At 35.5% G+C, this 19668-nt stretch overlaps 1 protein-coding gene and 1 long non-coding RNA gene across 4 annotated transcripts in view; one reads left to right on the top strand and one right to left on the bottom strand.

Annotated features, from left to right (window-relative positions):
* The window catches only part of LOC145695036 (uncharacterized), a 229282-nt gene that overhangs the window by 113609 nt on the left and 96005 nt on the right, over positions 1-19668 (top strand). The window lies entirely within an intron of this gene.
* LOC145695039 (uncharacterized) overlaps positions 1-19668 on the bottom strand; it is a 43080-nt gene that overhangs the window by 6981 nt on the left and 16431 nt on the right. The window contains exon 1 of one of the 2 annotated variants that reach the window (XR_014133108.1): positions 6834-7293. The exons of the other annotated variant lie outside the window; for it this stretch is intronic. This is a non-coding gene — a long non-coding RNA (uncharacterized LOC145695039). Of the gene's footprint in view, positions 1-6833; positions 7294-19668 lie in introns of those variants that run through there. 2 annotated transcript variants of the gene reach the window in all.

The following is a 19668-nucleotide window of genomic DNA, read 5'->3' as shown; positions in this document are numbered from 1 at the left end:
TGTTGTAGAACTGCTAGGTAGGAGCGATGCCACTTGTGTGGTTGAATGGTACATTGTTTTGTTTGGCACTTCAATTAATTAATTTATTTATTCAGTGCAGAAACGGATACAGTGCCACTATACTGAACTAACTAACTAACTCTGTGGCCTATGGAACCCGGAGGTTCAGTGCCGCGTTCACAAAAGCTCTCCACTGACTTCTATCCTTAGCTAATTGGATCCAGTTTCTACTTTGTATTCCTATCTCTGCGAGATCCATCTTAATATTATCCTCCCATCTGCGCCTAGGTCTTCCTAATGGTCGTTTTCCTATGGGTCTACCAGTCAAGACTTTGAAAGCGTTTCTACTTTCTTCCATTCTAGCTACATGACCTGCCCACCTAAGCCTCCTAGACTTAATGACCCTAACAATGTTGGGTAAACCGTATAAACTATGTAGTTCCTCGTTATGAAGCTTGCGCCATTCCCCATTCTCGTTCCTCTTGGGTCCGAATATTCTTCTCAGGATCCTGTTCTCAAATACTTTCAGTCTATGTTGTGATACTAAAAAAATATACTGTGATAAATAAAATGTTAAGATGCGTTTGTATGTTAGTATATGTTCATGGGTATTTTTCTTTTCTTTCCTGTGGATGTGGAGCAGGTCGTATCAAACACCTTGTTTACTGTGTTAAAATCGACAACGGGAATTACCTGAGAGCAAACACCATTATAGCACTACTACGTACGTCAGACATAGTCAACAGGGTCTTGTATGAAATTGATTAATATGTGTTGTACTCTGAATAGTTTACCTACAGAAACATACTAACATGCAATTGCACTTTCACATACTTTTGTGTCTTAATATTGTAGATTGTGGTTATTGTTGCCCATGACATGGACAAGAAATAATCTTTCTCATCTTGTCTCGTCTCTATTCACGAAGAATTCTTTCTCGTCTCACTTCGAATGCCGAAAAAGCTTCTTTTGTCTCGTCTCCAAAATTTTCAAGATACAATAAATTTATGTACAAAATTTATGCCGTGATTTATGTTTATCTAATAGTTACCAGAATCCTTCCCGTAACAAGAAGTCCACGAATGTTATATAAAATATTTAAACCATATTTATGATTGGTGCATATTGTGTAATGACCCGCGTATCTTTAAACATTTACAAATCCTCTTCATTATATTCGTCTAATCACTTTATCAATTGATGGTTTTTATACTATGAACTATGTCAAACTAAAACAATGTTTCGAACCTAAGAGTTGAGTAAACTAATGTTACCCGTGAGACTCAAGAAATTTTTCGTCTCGTCTCCTAAAAGTACGAGAATTTTCATGTTTCTCGTCTCACATCGAATTTTAAAATGTACTTCTCTTTTCGTGAGCAACACTACTTTTGATAGCACTATATTTGGTTTTGTGCTGAATAAACTATTCAAGTTTCTAAAGAAAATGGCGTTTTATTGAATCATTTAAGTGGAATCAATCCAGCACAGCAGTCCCACGAAATTCCAACATTCTTTTTCGAGGACCCTGCATATACAGGTAGAACCATTTATCTTGGTGCGCCCTTCAAATTTTTAAAGCAACACATAAAAAAAAGTACTGAAATTTTGTACCTTCCATCATATTGACACACGATATTGTTTTATATACTCTGTAATATTATCAAGTTCACAGTGTTGTCATCTGAACTAAAAGTTATAGATCTATTCTTTTTCCAAACGGCCCTACGTCATGCTGTTACATATTTCAAATCTGCATGTTAAACGAAAGCTTATTATTCGGTGTTAGAAACCAAAGATACCACAGGATCACCCACATCGGAAAACAACTTTGGAGGCTTATAGAACGGTAGTAACTCAAGTGAGGCGGGGCAATGTATATTCAAAGAATCTTAGTGTTGAATATTATGATTATAACGTAGAAAAAACATTGAATATTTTCAAAAATAAAGTTCCAGCATTGTGACATTATAGGCAGGAATATATATGAGTTGTTCAGGCATTGAAAACATAAGCTTATATATATATATATATATATATATATATATATATATATATATATACGTATTCTTTTATAAGACCCATATATAATCATCATATTATAGAATATTATGAGAAAGACGAAGAAAGATGAGAAAATGAGACATTTGAGGCCACATTTTTATGTATAAATTTCGTGAAAATCAAGAAAAACTAATTTGAATGGCGCTTAAAACATATGCTATATTCTCATGCACAGATTTCGAGAAAATCCACAAAAATTAATTTGAATGCCACATTCTAATGCACAGATTTCAAGAAAATTGAGAAAAACTGATTTGAATGGCGCTAAAAGAAGAAAGCCACATTGTCATACATAGATTTCGAGGAAATCGAGAAAAACTGATTTGAATGATGTTAAAAAGCTACCAGATTCTTATGCACAGATTTCGAGGAAATCAAGAAAAACTAATTTGAATTGCGCTGAAAAAGATACCAAACTCTTATGCACAGATTTCGAGGAAATCGAGAAAAACTAATTTGGAAGGCACTAAAAATAATCATACATTCTCATCCATAGATTTCCAGGAAACGGTGAAAAACTAATTTGAATGACGATAAAAAAAATATATGCTACATTCTCATGCACAAATTTCGAAGGAAATCAAGAAAAAGTAATTTGAATGGTGTTTAAAACATATGCCACATTCGCATGCACAGATTTCGAGGAAATTGAGAAAAACTAAGTTGAATGCACTAAAAAAAAAGATTATGCCTCATTCTCATGCACAGATTTTGAGGAAATCGAGAAGAACTAATTTGAATGGAACTGAAAAAGTATGCTACATTCTCATGTACAGATTTTGAGGAAATAAAAAACAAACTAATTTGAATGGTGCTCAAAATGCTACATTCTCATGCACAAATTTCTAGGAAAACAAGAAAAACTAATTTTCATTGTGCTAAAAATAATATGTCACATTCTCATGCATACATTTCGAGGAAATCGCTGAAGACTAATTTCAATGTCGCTGAAAAATATGCCACATTCTCATGTACAGATTTTGAGGAAATCGATGGCGCTAAAAGAAGTATGCCAAATTCTCATGAACAGATTTTGAGGAAATTGAGAAAACTAATTTGAATGGCACTTAAAAATGCTACATCCTCATGCATAGATTTTAAGAAAATCGAGAGAAAGTTATTTGAATGGAGCTTAAAAAATATACCACATTCTTATGCACAGATTTCGAGGTAATTAAGAAAAACTAATTTGAATTGCACTAATATATATCGTTCGTTCTGAATTGTAAATGACAGTTTTTATACTGCTGAAAATTGTTGTTTATTTATTTATTTATTTATTTATTTACTCTATATGTTAAAAATATACCTTTAACTAGCAGATTGTAATCTATTGTTTGTGTTTTCGTGACGGTGACACACACACTACTTGTTGAAAACAAGGAAGAGAAACTGGTTGGGATAGTTTCTGACCAAAAACTGGTTGGGATAGTTTCTGACCGAGAAGTTGTATTCTGACCAAAAACGTGATGACATTAAAATAAGGGACTTGTAAAAGAAGTAAATTCTGGAATATGGAAGATATTAAAGAAAAGCAATTCTTACACCAAAATAAGCAAAGTAACTACAAATTAATTCATGAAAACTTCTGTATAGCTGACTCTTGATTATTCGAGTACAGTTTACCTGACTTGCGGGTTATTCATGCAGTGTATTTCACGATAGGCCTAACTTACTTGCTTACTTACTTAATTCGCTGAAAAGTCGTGGTTATGTGGATAGCGTGCGCGCCTTTGGCATGGGGCACTCGTGTTCGATTCCCCGCGGAGCTCATATGATTCGAATCTTGCATTAAGATGTGCCTCCACGTCTTATATAGCTTCGCTGCTGAACAAAACGCTAAATTTAAAAAAATCCAATGCAATCAAATCCTTAATACGCTCAAGGTGTTTGAAACATTGAAATGACACAAAATGGGCCTGTAATTTGTACTGTATTGTATTTCGATTTGAAAACAAGTATATTGAATGTGAGAAATACCACTAAGACGAGGACGTCGACTGTGGTGATAATGGCAATACCGACAGAGTTTTGATCGAACAATAAAGTACTCGTCTTCGATAGATTGTTTATCCTTTAACATACCAAGCAGGGTCTTCTACGGACCCCAGAGAGTGACTTTAGTAAGACAACTGCAACAATAAGAACTAATTTATTCTTGATTTTTATATGTGGCCTGCATCTGTTAAAGATATATATATATATATATATATATATATATATATATTACATAATTATATCTATGAAGTGTTCGTTATTTAAAAAAAAAAATAAAAACACACTTAGTGTCCCATCAGGACTCCTCTTGGTATACTACGTTACTAATTTTGATGGTTTTATTTTTTGTTTTTCTCAGAATATAAACATTGAAAATTTTCAAAAAATTACCCCCAAGTAAATCTCAGATGATGACGTTGTTCGGATGCTAGACGAATGAATCTCAGTGATCCGGCAGATATCTTGAGCGAATCTGATGAAGACTTTATTCCAGAATGAGATGCGTCAGAATAGGAAGATAACCTTGAAGTGAATTCAGAATAAAGTGACACTGGCAGCGAATATTTTGCTGGGGATTCCAACGAATAAGTTTGTTGCAATGTATGGGGCGAAAATGGACAAATTCGGTGCACCTGTTGACTCGCCGTCGTCAACATGACAAGGCTGCGTGATATGACAAAATAAATCCCTGATAAAAAACAGTCTTAAAATATGTGCCGCATGCCTACATTCCAATTTTAAAAAATAATATTCAAAATGGCTTACTTCAAGATGGCGGTCGTGCGTTTCGTAGGTTTCTCACCCCCACTAATCATCTATGACCAATGTGGACCTCTTGCCTGACAGACTTTCCTGTGACAGGACTGTCACCTACTTTCGGTCCACCGTGTATATTATTTCATGTCAGCAATGCTTATTTAACTTAAATACACCTTAAGACATTCAAAGAACATAATTCTGTAACCTTCTACACCATTATGTGGAGAAAATTTATAAAAACTCATGGGGATCTCACAAGACCCATTGGTATACAACGTTGAAGACTTAGACTTGGTATGTTAAGGGTTAAATTGCAAAGAAAACAAAACCATTACCGATTATAATTATTTGTGGGTTCAGTATATTCGTGGCGTTTCATCTGGCGATCAGCTAGAATAATAGCACGTTTTCTGTATTTCGGGAATTGACCTGCCAATAATAGGATAATATGTGGGATTTGTCTGTTGGATTGGAATTTAGCGTCCATTTCAGCACGGAGGTTAAACGAGACATGGACTTACAATTTAAGTTGGAATCCGAAACACCGTAATACGTCAGAGTTCATGCTCTCCAATGGGGAAGAGTATTGCCCGATTGGGCTTCAAGTTGCAAGTTGGGCGATTTTTAAAGTGTTCTCGCTACCAAAATTTCAAATTGGGCGATACGCTACTTTTTGGGCTATTTTTAAATTATCTTCAGACTATAGCGCTACTTTCTTATTTTCATATATGAAATCACAAATTGTTAGTTTTATATAATACAATAAATGTTTTGCTTGTTGAGTATTCTATTCAGAATGAACAATAGTTTTACTAGATCTAACATATTCGATATTAGTTCAATTCTTGTTTTGATACTTTTTAATCTCCAGATCTGACAACACTGAACTTTTGTTGAATTTGTGCTGTGGTAATATTACTGATCGCGTTGCTATCTCAGTTAATATCTAGGCCTGATAGTTGAATAGAGCTGTGTGAATGTAAAAGTGCAAATTTATTAATTTTGTGTTACTACATTATTCGTATTAAAATAATGAGTAAGTACATTAAAAACTTCCAAAATCCATGACTTCCACATAAAGAAGTTAGCAAATGAATTAAAGAAATAAGGAATAATAGGGAGAAAGCATACTGTAAACGTTGTAATTATAAAGTCTTTTTCAGAGTACACAAAACTCACTTAAGAGGTCTCATCCCGGCGAAATTAAAATACCGCTAATTTTACAGTAATTGGCTAAAAAAGGTAATCGAAATGTGGAAAAAGAGCGCCCTAAACAATATCATTTAACATGAGACGCCGTTATCAAGACTCACTTATCTGCTTTCGATTTCGAGCCATTTTGAAATCGGCATTTATTTTCGCGTTTCTAAACGGCTGAAAACTGAAAGCCAGTAGGTGACTTGTCATAATGGTACCTCACGCAAAATAATATTGTCTAGGGCGCTCTTGTTCCACATTTCAATTATCTTTTATCTATTTGAAGATATCACATAATTGCTGTAAAATTAGCGGTATTTTAATTTTGTCGGGATGAGGCCTCTTAAGCAAACATGTTTCCTTGGCAATAAGAAAGATCGCTCATTTCATACTACCATCGTCTTCCCAGTTCATGGTTAATTAAAGTGTATAGTTGCAAAATAATTCATTTTTCCGTTTGGGTTACAAATAATTCAAATCCGCTACTTTTGTAGCACAACCTTGCTACTTTTTAATCTTCAAATCTTGCAACACTGATTGGGAATCGAACTCTTGGATATCGTGCACCAAACGTGTACACGCTAGCCAGTAAACCGCTGAAAAGTCCGAGAATACTTATGATAATGAGGGTGATTAAAAGACTAAAACAATATTTACACTTTTTCTTGTATGAAAACGTATTTTAACAGCGCCACAATTTATTTTATCTCCCAAGCAACTGTGAAAAGAAAAAAAAAGTATAAGATTTTGGAGAAAGAAAGAAATACCCTTTCACTTTCACTTTGTCACCTGTGCACTTAAGATATAAAAAGTCTTACCTGAACTTTCATCATCTTTCAAGTGTTTGTACACTGAGCCAGCTGAAAGACCGAAAAGCACCCAACACTAAAAGAACTACGACTACTGGTTTTCTCGAGGTGGTGTGCTTTTATTTATATATATACAGCCATTACACGCGGTCTCTTAACAAAGTATTCTTCCGGTCATTTAGGACCTCAATGTCATCTTCTTCCAAAAACAACAACAAAAAAAACTTTCAATATTTCGTGGCCTTAACAGTCTGGCATGCTTCTTTTCAGACTCATTTAGTTCCAATGACCTATATTTTAAGACTTCCCACACACACACTTCTGAGTCTCTACATATGTATACACAAGCGAAAACATCCAATGTCAAATCACTGCTACACAATGTTGACCAAACGGAGTACGTATGAATTGAATATAACCTTTCCTTCTCTCATTGGCCTTTGACGATATCTAATTAGATGACACGTAACAAAAGGAGGGAGTAAAAAAAAAAAAAAAAAAAAAAAAAAAAAAAAAAAAAAAAAAAAAAAAAGGTAATTGGCCCAGGAGGCACTCACAGACTATCTGTGTGTCTTGTAACCACAAATGTCATTGGAAATGCGGAAATACCTTGTACAGATGGAATGCTTGTGACAACATAATTTTCTCTCTCTACGTAACCGTTTTTGCTTGTTTACCCCAAAAATTATCTTGTTTCGAATGACAATTTTGCAATCACAACAGTTTCCATAAAGATTAAAGGGGGAAAAGTTATCATATAGCCTAAATTTAAAAGTGTATTTTAAGTTAAACCTTTACATTACGTATCACAATATTGGCAGTTTTGAAGTCATGCTTTACAAGTAGAATGTAAGTAACGGAGTATATGGCTCACTGTTAGGTAAAGAAAAGCAACAGAAGACACTTATATTAGTTAACAGTGTAATTTTTATATATAGAAAACATAAATAAATAACAATTACTTCCAGCAAAATAAGTCCTGTCAATTATTATTAATCTCCCACGTCTTCCGACATCTTGCGTTCCCTATGAGTTTTTTCTCAGGACACCGGAAGATTTTTTTTTTTTAAAGAAACATCCCGCTAAAAATGGCACGTCTAGTCACGCAAATAAAGATAGATCTCACTAATATGAATAGCCAGTGGCGTATTTATGAAGGTGGCTATCAGGTTCAAGCCTCCCCAAAAATATGTTATATGCACAACTTCATTATTTTTTTTTATTTTTTATTTTTTTCTGGGCTTTCGGCATCTATGGCCATTTAGCCTGTCACGTTTTGAGGAATGACATCCCTCGGCGAGCACACTATCTGGGGAAAGGGAAGGAAGAAAGGATTGGGGAAGGAAGGAAGCGGCCTGGGCGTATAAGTTAGGTACCACCCCGGCATTTGGCTGGTGTGAATGAGGAAAACCCAGGAAAACCTCATTCAGGGTGGCTGGCCTGAAAAAGCGTTTTACACTTTTTCGACCGAGTGCCCCCACCGGGAATCGAATCCGGGACCGCTCGCACCGAAGTGTCGGCACCCAAAAGGGAAAAACATAAATGCTTATTTACGTGATGTGCATAGATCCTCCCGAAACAAAATCTTAAATACTCCACAGTGAATAGCGAATACGGAGACTGACACCTGATAGGCTTCCGTATATGCGAAATACAAAGTTCATGGTTAGCATAGGCGGAGTGCAGAAAAGTGAAAATTTCACCATTCAGCATCAGTGCCGGATTTAGGTTTGATAGGGCACTAAGCTATTGAAAGGGGCCCTTTATACGTCAAGCTTTCTTTTCCAGCGACAAAATGTCGCCGTTTTTTCAAATTTTAATATATGTTATATATGCTAATTTATAGATCTAATGGATATCTAAATGGAGACAAGGGCCCATTACAAGGAGAGCTGGGAAACCTGGACTCCATTATAAGCGGGGCTGGATAACAAGGGCCTCATTACAAATGGGGGTAAGAAATACAGCCCTATTACTTGCCTCATAAAAACCTAGTACATAACAATACAAAACACCATTGTTGTATGTGCGTTTTATCTTATTTGCTTTTTCTTGTTATTTGGAAATTACATTTCAATCATTTTTTCTTTCTTTAAATATTTTTGAACCCCAAGGAAATGGAGCCCTAAGCTACAGCTCGTTTAGTTTATACGTAAATCCGGCACTGTTTACCATGCAACGTTGCTATCTAATGTCACAAAAAAAAAAAAAAAAAAAATCGATTCTGAAGAGACTATATTGCAGTATTTTCCGATGCACATTTTAGTTGTTTTAGTATAGTTAAATACTGTCACGAACGCGGATTTGTTGTTAGACATTCCGCTGTGACTTTCATAGTGCAACGGTATGCTACGGACTGTGTATCAGCAACTAAGCAATTCATCGAGACGGGAACATATAGCTTCGATGCTGCCGTCCCCGTTAATCCCCCTTACTCATTCATTCATACTCAGCAACTAAGCAACATCCGAGAGAAGCTGACACAACTGGCGGTGCGTGAAAATAAGACACTTACAGCGGAAATGAGACATCGAATTCACCAACACAGTGTACTATGGGTTCTCACGTAGTTTCTCAAAGAAACAAAATAATTTTTACGTATTTCGAAATTATTGATTTTCAATATAGAAATTAAAAGAGACAGACCTATCCACTTCCAGTTTTGGTAGAGCGTTAAGTATATCTGTATTCTAGCTATCTCTCATAGCTTTCGGGGATAAAATATTGATACCAAAAGTAATTTCAGTCTAATATTTATATTTTAATTAGGAAAGTAGGTGGAATCTATTCTTGAAACGCTGAGTCCTCACAAAAAGAATTATATTTTCTCCTTGCTAAAGTAAATATTATTCCAATTGGATTTAAGCTTCTGAAATTATTAGCGAAGAGTATGTATAAGATAGATATATTATTTCGTTACTAAGTGTACAATAAGATTTGTAAGCTATCACAATGTAGCAAAGGTGACCTTTTCTTGCTTATTTCATTTTTTTTTTTTTTTTTTTTTGTTGTTGTTGTTAAATTTCAAAATTCCAATTACATGAATGGATGACTGACACGTGTGACCTTATCTCTTGATTTTTAATGATGTGACCTTTCCGTAGATGAGAGTAATTCGAGGAAGTGATTGAGAAACTCATGAAATACAAGTACGAGGGCTATCCAGAAAGTAGATTACGTTTTCGTCTGTGTCCGCTAGGGGCGGGGCTAGCGCGGCCATCTTGAGGTCAGAGCGTTGCGCAGCTCAGTCGGCATCTAGCCGTGCTAGTGAGAGGTTCGTGCTGTGCTCCGTTAAGATACTGTGACGGTTTGAAATGTCTGCGTTAATTGAAAATCCCGCGAGCTGCGAGGTGCGTGCAGTAATAAGGTTTCTGACAGCAAAAAACTGTAAACCGATAGAAATCTATCGGCAGCTGTGTGAAGTGTATGGGGACAACATTATCACTGAAGGTGGAGTGCGACAGTGGGTCATAAGATTTAAAAATGGCCGAACCAATGTTCACGACGAAGATCGAAGTGGGAGACCCAGCAAAGTGACTGCCGAACTTGTCGAAAAAGTCGATGTTAAAGTCCGTGAAAATCGAAAGTTCACAATAACGGAACTTTCTTTGAGTTTTCCACAAATTTCGCGAAGTTTGTTGCACGAAATCATCAGCGAAAAGCTTGGTTACCACAAGTTTTGTGCAAGATGGATTCCAAAAATCTTGACAGAGGACCACAAAAATCAGCGAATGGCTGCAGCGTTGCACTTTTTTTACGCCTACGATAAGGATGGTGACTCTTTACTCGATCGCATCGTTACTGGTGACGAAACATGGGTGAAACACGTGAACTGTGAAACGAAATTGCAATCAATGCAGTGGGGGCACACAGGTTCTCCCCAAAAACCCAAGAAATGCATGCAAACAATGTCGGCAAGGAAGATGATGGCGACTGTTTTTTGGGACAGAAAAGGTGTGATTTTGGTGGACTTCCTGGAAAGAGGCACTACAATAAACGCTCAAAGGTATTGCCAAACTCTGCAAAACCTCAGAAGAGCAATTCAAAACAAGCGCAGAGGAATGTTGAGCTCTAAGATCTTGTTGATTCACGACAACGCCCGGCCCCACACGGCAAATGTCACGCGTGAAGTTCTTGAATCTTTTCAGTGGGAGTTGTTTCCTCATCCGCCGTACAGTCCCGACCTGGCACCGAGCGACTTCCATCTATTCCCAGCAATGAAGAAGTGGCTGGCTATGCAGCGTTTTGATGACGACGAACAGCTGCAAGAAGAGGTAACGAAGTGGTTGAAGTCGCAGGCGGCCGAATTTTTCGACGAAGGAATTTCCAAGCTCGTACATCGCTACGATAAATGCCTTAATTTGAATGGTGACTATGTCGAAAAGTAGTATTTGTGTGTGGCTTTCATCTGTATATAATAAAATTTGTTTCCTATACTTTGTTGATTTTTTATTCCAAAACGTAATCTACTTTCTGGATAGCCCTCGTATTAAACGGAAGTATTACCATAACTTTCCTCTTTCTTTAAGTTCATTAACGCATGGATCAAATATTTGGTTGATTGTAAGATAGTAGTTTGTTCTGGGGTGAATATTATTTACTTAACCCATGTCCTTTATATTTCTGCAGTTTTGCTTGACTAATCATCATTTCTACGTAAACCAAGATGAATGTGGTTAGCTTTAAAATTGCACCTTTCACTAATGAGTCATAACATAGTAGAAATTGCTACATAATTATGCATCCATTGTACGAGATTAATATTTCCAAAGTTCAATTTCATTAATTTTTAGTGCTTTATCCAGTCTTCTCGATTTCGGAGTGGAACTCTAAAGCTCTAGGTGGAGACCATACTTATACGCTATGTCTATACCTAGTGGCGTATTTACGATTTTGGTTCGGGGGTGACTTTGCTAACTTTTTGGGGGGGGGCTTTGAATGAAAGTGTGAAAATTCTGCAAGATATTTCATATACTTTACTATAGTAAGTAAGATTTCGGGGGGGCTTAAGCCCGGAAGCCCCCCTCCCTAAATACGCCACTGTCTATACCTTCAAAAGATTTTCTCCTTCAACCTTGTCTAACACGTTTGGATAGAATACTATTATTGACGAACGCGATCTTGAGACTTATGTTTTTTAAGAAAACGTAAATATAGCTTAGTAATCAAGGAACCCGGTTTTCAAATGCTGCACCCATCTATTTAGTTGAGAATCATGAGTAACGATTTCCAATTTGTTCTGTTCTATCAGCAGAATTATAGGGTGGTGTCTCAAAGTATTGGCCTTAGCTGACTACTTTCCACAGTATACTTCTATACTTCATTGTTACCTCTCACTAGTATAGAAGGCTCATTTCGCTGTATTTTAAAATCTTGAAAAAAGAAATAAAATTGAGGAGTTTATGTAATTTACATCACACTAGATATTGATAGAGTGACCTCACAAACATCCAAAGCCATAAGAATCGACGATGCAAGAGGTACGAGTTTCTTATTCATTATACCCAGCAGAAGATATTTTTGCAGAAAGGGACTCCGAGAAGAAAAAAAAAATCCGCAATAGAACCGGGATAACAAATATATAAATCGATTCCCGGGAGAGTGGAATCGTTGTTAGTGAATCAAGGTTTAACAATTACACTTTCAAAATGGCATGCCGATTGGGGTCCTTTTTACGGCACTGCAAAATCGAACAATTAAGATCATACGTGCTAACCAGCAAAGTAAGAAAGGAAAATTGCCTCTCCATGTTTTTACCAAATTGTCATACTAAAAAGGTGTTCACCATTCGGGATAGGGCACGGGAAGCGCAACAGCAGGTACCAAGTAATGTTCCACACTTACTGGACTTTGACATATAGAAAAATATAGAAGATAATGTAATTAGCACAACGCTATTGTAAATAAAACACTGGACTGCAAATGAAAAAGAAAAAAATGGGAACGTTCTAAACACCTCAAACTCAAATTATGTCATCATAAAAACACAAATTTAATAATCTCTATCGAAGTGGAAATGGCAGGAAACCTGGTTCTTAGTTTGGTTTGTTCAATAGCTTTTTTTTTTTTTTTTTTTTTTTTTTTAAGATTTTGCCCTAATGTTACGTAAAAGAATTACTGTTACTCTTATTTATTTAGGAGCTTACGATACAATAACTCTCGGTAGTTTTTCTCTTTGATTTTACATTTAAAAAAAAGTATTTCGACAGAAAAATCCATTAGTAAAGAAACAGCACCTTTAACTTCCGAATTCGTTCCTGTCAGTGTTTCTCTGTTTCTAACATAAGTGAAAAAAATAAATAACTAAAAAAGATTAAATAATATTTAAAAAAACAAAAGTCAAGAAGTAAAACCATTAAGTGGAACTAAATCGTCTTAAATTGAATGTAGAAACTGTTCTTTTTCTTCTCCATTTTACATTTATTATCATTTAATTATCAATTATGAAAATTTCTCATTGGCCTTTCACTTCTCGAAAAAAAGAAAAAGAAATAATTATTTTGAGTGTATATAGCTTACAGACTGTTGAGAAAACAATTCAAAAATTCTTCTCTAACATATATAGGACATGAACTACAGATATCCACCGTTACCTGGTCGTCCGTTAATGAATTGACTTCATTAGCGAATTCGGCCGAGACATCTCTGTAGCTATTTATTTCAAAAATCTAAATTCAAGAATTCGCTTACATGTATGACATATGGGCTATAAATAGACTCTGTTAAAGTCGCTGTTATCCGTTAACCCTCTAGCGGATTTACTTCATTAACGAATTCGGTCGATATAATCGCCCTAGCTATCAATTGCAAAAACAGAATTCAGAAATTCAGTTAGATGTATGAGATATTTTGTGTAAATAGACACCGTTAAAGTCGCCGTTATCCGTTAATCCGTTAACAAATTAACTCCATTTACCAACTCGCCCGAGACATCTCTTTAGCTATTTATTGCAAAAACAGGATTCAGAAATTCAGTACATGTATGAGATATAGGGTGTAAATAGACACCGTTCAAGTCACCGTTATCCGTTAATCCGTTAACAAATTAACTCTATTTACGAACTCGGCCGAGACATCTCTCTAGCTATTTATTTCAAAAATCTAAATTAAAGTATTCGCTAACATGTATGAGATATGGGATATTTATACGCCTTATTCATTAATCCGTTAAAGGGTTTACAACGATAATGTATTTTATATATTTAGTTCGTAATCGAGCAGCAGTGCTCAAGCATTTTGCCATAAATTACAATTTTAAAATGCCCATGAAGGTTTAATAGATACAGCAGCATTATCGTAGCTATCTTTTACGTTGAACTATAATGCTATCTTTTAAAAAGAAAAAGAAAAAAAAATAAAATCATGGATCTGAGATATAAATAAGAAGTGTTTGTGGTTCACGTTAAGTCAAAGCTACTGATCTACACTAACTGTATCTACCTTCCCGTTAGGTTGATTCAGAATTCGATTTTTCGGTTTGAGTAGCATCCCTTTCATGAATTAAATTGTATGAGAGTGGACCCACACAGGGGCGGCGATTAGGGGGGCAAGCGGAGGCAGTTGCCCCTCACTTTTTTGAAGTGACTCCTTAATATGTAGCCCTATAATTTAATTTGGAAATGTAAAAATTTTGTATGTATTATTGGTTCATAGAGAAAAATGGTGCCATATGATATTTGACGCTGCGTGAGTACGTATTGGTTATTTGTCTTCCCGTACATTTAAGAAAGCTACCGGAATTGTATTTTAATCACAATTCAAAGCGATTAATATTGCAATTGCGTATTTCTTTATATGTCGTAGCATATGCTTGTAGTATTTACTATTTTTCATTTTCTAAGAGTAATAACATACACTTCATGCCATGTATGGAATTAAAAATATAAGTTGTTCTTTAATCCCCAGCTTCAATATAACTTTTACAAAACAAGCGCCATTATTCATTATTATGGTTAATATTATTCTTTCTTGGTATTTGTTTGTTAAAAAAAATTGTTATTAAATAATCTGATCCAGGGGCGTAAATAAGTGCCCCCGAGACATTGCGGGGGGCCCCAAATCATGAAGTGGGATGTAGAAAAGGGGCCCTACTCCACGCTGTCTGCGTTGAGGCCCCCAAACCTTTAGTTACGCCACTGACCTGAGCACACAATTTTCCAGACAGGATTTTTTAAGATGTTTATGAGCAAGGAATCTAATCTCTTCTTACATCTTCGTTGTTTAAGAGTTGAGTTGATTTTGAGTTTAACGTCCCGTTCAGCAGCGAGGCTATATGAGATGTGGACCTACTGATTAACGTGGAATCCGAACCACATGAGCTCCCGCCGGGAATCGAACCCGGGCCTCCTTCGTTGTTTAAGAGTGCCTACGTTGCTTTTGTCAATTTACTTAATAAAATATGAAATAACTGAAAAACATAGTATCCTATTAGTTATACAACCTTTTGTCAAACGAAGTGTTAGGAACAACCAGAAAACCTAACATTGATATACAAATATTCAGATCATGTCTTGCCCCCACTTTTAATGTCCAATCGCCGCCACTGAACCTACATCATAACGTGTGATCCGAACCACATTAGATTCGATCGGGAATAAAACCCTAGTCTCCCGTAGCAACCAAAGTTACGTATTCGAAATACCATATACACATGTAGTACTAAGTATTTATGACTTCATTGCACAGATATCCACTAGTGCAATTCAATTAATATTCATGTTTAACTACCAAAATATTTCTTCAATGACTCAAGTGGTTGAATCCTGTTTGCCTCACTAAATATATATTACGAGTAGTGTGATAAGCTACTATGGAACGCAGTTGCTTAAAAGCATTTTCCAGTACCATCATCCTGAACGCATAAATCGACTTAGAAAACTCAATGAGAAACAACATTATTTAAAATATATTTTCTTCTCGAACACCCAGTGCACCAAGGTCAGTACAAAACAGGTATGTTAATGTGGCTGTATAATAATATTGTGTAATCATCCAACGAGTGAAGGCAATAATCTTTCATAACCTTGTGAAGGTCAATCTTAAAAGGAGAAAAAAGAAACATTGACATAAGTATGTCAAATTAGGACCTAGTCCCGTGTAGACTGCGATCATCAATCTGGACATACTTCTCAATATTAAATGATAAAAGTATGTATTATTATGTTGTTTTATTAGCATCACGCAGTGGGCCTATAGGATTATATTACCAGTATATCCGTCCGTTGTTCTACACGATAATTCTTGCACGAAAGCTTTTTTTTTTGGGGGGGGGGGTAAGAGATAAATAGATTGATCATGTCGGTCGAGTTATTTAATGGAGTCAACATGTGAACATCTTCACGGTAACGGTGACAATAACTGTCGTTCTCCATATCCGGTTTGCAATAATTATATAACATTCCCTAGTTTCTATGCAACCTGCATAGTAGTATAGAAATGTTGTTTGCGTATAATAATAGAATATAAAATTTCGTGATCTTATATTTTGGAAGATAAAATATGCCTAAATAACCAAAAAGTGGATGGACTTGATTCCTTTATGTACTGAATATGAAATATGCCCAAAATAACCAAAAGTGGACTTGAATTCCTTGTGTACTGAAGATGAAATATGTCCAAAATAACCAAAATGGACTAGATTCCCTTGTGAGTAGACCACAACGGGCTAAAGAAAATGACATACTTGAGACTAATAGCAGAATAGTTGGATTATTTACCGTAAAGTCTTACATTTCATGTATTACTGAGTAAAATCAATGCTTTTCTATGTTCAGCATATTTAGTGTTCAGAGTACAAGGGAATGAAGTCCAATTATCAAAGCTGAGAGAAAAAAAGACAAAGTATGTATGGTACCCTAAAGTACGTGGGAAACTTGACACTGTTTTTTCATATTTATAAGAGATATTTACAATATCTGGAAATAAATGTTCATTCTCTGAAACAAACTTAAAAGCAGAGATCTTAAAGATAAAATACGCCCAAAATAACCAAAAGTGAACCTGATTCCCTCGTGTGCTGAAGATAAAATATGCCAAAATAACCAAAACGTGGATGGACTTGATTCTTTTATGTACTGAATATGAAATATGCCCAAAATAACATAAAATGGACATGATTCTCTTGTGTACTTAAGATGAAATATGCCCAAAATAACCAAAAAGTGGACTTGAATTCCTTGTGTACTAAAGATGAAATATGCCCAAAATATCCAAAACTGAACTTGATTCCTTTGGGTACTGAAGATGAAATACGCCCAAGATAACCAAAATGGATTAGATTCCCTTGTGTGTAGACCACAACGGGCTAAAGAAAATGACATACTTGAAACTAAATTATCATTCACAGTTTTGAAGAAAATCGAGAAAAACAAATTCTTTTTGCATCTAGAAATGTGTATCTTTCGTTGACAATAATAACTGGATTTCTGTCGTTCTGCGTAATTCCTATTCTGCCTAATCTTTGGAGAAAGGGATCTTTGGATTCGATAGAATGTTAATAGATATAATTCTTTTCCCGACGCTTGAAGTTGCTTTCGGATCTCTTTGTCTTTTATTTTATATAGTATCATTTCAGCGTCCCTGAAATTAAATGAGCAACTGTAGATCACTATTATTTTACAGACGAGTATATCTACAGGATATCTGCTGGCTGTCTAGAATCTCATCGATGTATATTTGCGATGTATAAAGCTTCGCTGATTGTGCTTAATTGTAGTTTCATGTACAGTATAAATTATGAAGAAACATATTAGACTTCTAGCTTTTATAATGATTTTATTTATATACCTATCTTAGTTCTGAGCCTTGGATCGGACTATAAATCCTACTCTAAACAAATTCACTTAAGCATAAACAATTTTAAAAATGTTAATAGTTACAAAATGGAACGTAATGCAGTAACGTGACTTTTTTCAATGTGCCATAGAAGGCAATACATGTTCTATGGCTGATAAAGTATTCGCAACTTAAGATAACTTCAAATCTAAGGAATGGTTGCGTATAACGTAACAGCCCATGTACATTGTAAACGGTAGCGTGTAGCATGACTCACTAATGCAAATTTTAAACGATATAGTTACAAGTGTCTTAGAGTGAGATATTAAATGATATTGAGCTAAAAGACACCACCTTCTCTTGTGTAGCCTAAGTAATGCCAACAGTGCCAATATAGTTGAGTATAGATTAATTAATTAGTTATGAGCTGAAACTAAGCTTCATTCGTTATTTATTTATTTATTTATTCATCATTCATCTGCATGTCCTTTGTCTGCTCTCTAACTTACACTATAGGATTTGCCGATATTTAGGTATTTACTATTTGTTGAGAGACTTACAAGAGGATGGATGATTAGTGGACGTCTTCCTCCCTCTGAGGTGGACATGCACCGTCCCAACCTGCTTTTATTTTTTATTTTCGGTGTTTTGTTTATATTTTTATGTTTATATAGAAAATCTGTATTTTAAAAAAATCCACACCATTTTTCTACGTTTTTAGTAATTGATTTGGACTGTGTTTTATATTTTTTGTTTGTTTTTCATTTCCACATTTGATTTTAGGGACATATGGAAGTTTTGGTCGACATATGGTCGATAGCAATATAAGTTTTGTGTTCCTGGCAATCTTTCCTTTGACCAAGCCGGGTCCATACTGATTCATCGATGGCAGAGTATGTATAAGATTGTTAAGGTTGTTAAGGCAATAATGCTAGTTTTGTCTGCGAACGTTCCGGTGTGAGGTTGCGGCGATCAAACGTATTTTTTCAATTTATTACGTATTAAAAAAAAAAAAAAACTCAACTCAGTCGTCGAGTTCCGAAACGGCTCTTGTCCATTTTATATTAAATCCCAGAAAACCGAGAAAAACTGTAGAACCGATGCGTTTTGTAGAACTGGAAATATTTGAGGATGTTCAAGTTTTGCACATGAACACATTGAAGTACTCCCAGTTCTACAAAACATGCAGATCCTACATTTTTCTTTTTTTAAAAAGTTTTCTGGGATTTGCTGTACATGGACAAGAGCCGTTTGGGAACTGGACAACTCAATTCATGGGTAAATCTTCTTTAAACTTCTTGGCCCTGGACGTTTCCCGAAAGAATTCCAAAACAAAAAAACAATTAGGATGTTTCTAACCATAAAGACAAGTATTGTTATTCCAGTGGTTCTCTACCTCGTTAATAAAGATAAGGATATTATTGAAAGTACCTAAGCGTCCGAATAGGATTAAGCTATACCCATTTCCAGTACCAATAGTACCAATAGCAAAGCTAATCCCATTTCGAAATTAACAAAGTAATTACACAAACTGCTGGACAATTTAAACACATTAGAAAACTAACAAATGCTACATGGTTGGAGGAAATGATCGATGAAAAGTAAGCTAAGAAGCTATTTAAATTACACTGCATTAGACGTCACCGTAGAACCACACCGTCTACTGAATGTTAATCACAAAGTAATTTCGTGTTGGGATCTCCCGAACCGCCACTGATGAGGAGATTAAACCATAGCAGATCAACATGTCGTAGAAGTTGACCAGATTAGAACTAGAAAGTAAAGCGAACTACTTACAACCCAGTCACTGATTCTTATTTTCAGATTGCCCACGCTCCCGAAATTTATAAAGGGTGGGTAGATATTATCGACTCCTACATTTCTAGTTCTCTTCGTTGTTTTAAATGTCAGCATTTCGGCCACACTAGCATGTCGTGCAGTGCGGCTGCTGGTATTTTTACGAATTATAGTCAGAAAATCCATGGTGGGGATCTCTGTATAATATCCAAATTCTCTTGTGTCAATTATCATTGTGATAATTCTGCTTGGTCTAGAGATTGTCCACTCTTTC

Source organism: Thermobia domestica, chromosome 9 (genome assembly GCF_964235325.1).
Source record: "Thermobia domestica chromosome 9, izTheDome1.hap1.1, whole genome shotgun sequence".
Lineage (NCBI taxonomy): Eukaryota > Metazoa > Arthropoda > Insecta > Zygentoma > Lepismatidae > Thermobia > Thermobia domestica.
The sequence above is the reverse complement of the archived record's forward strand: the minus strand, read 5'-3'. Positions and strand labels throughout refer to the sequence as shown.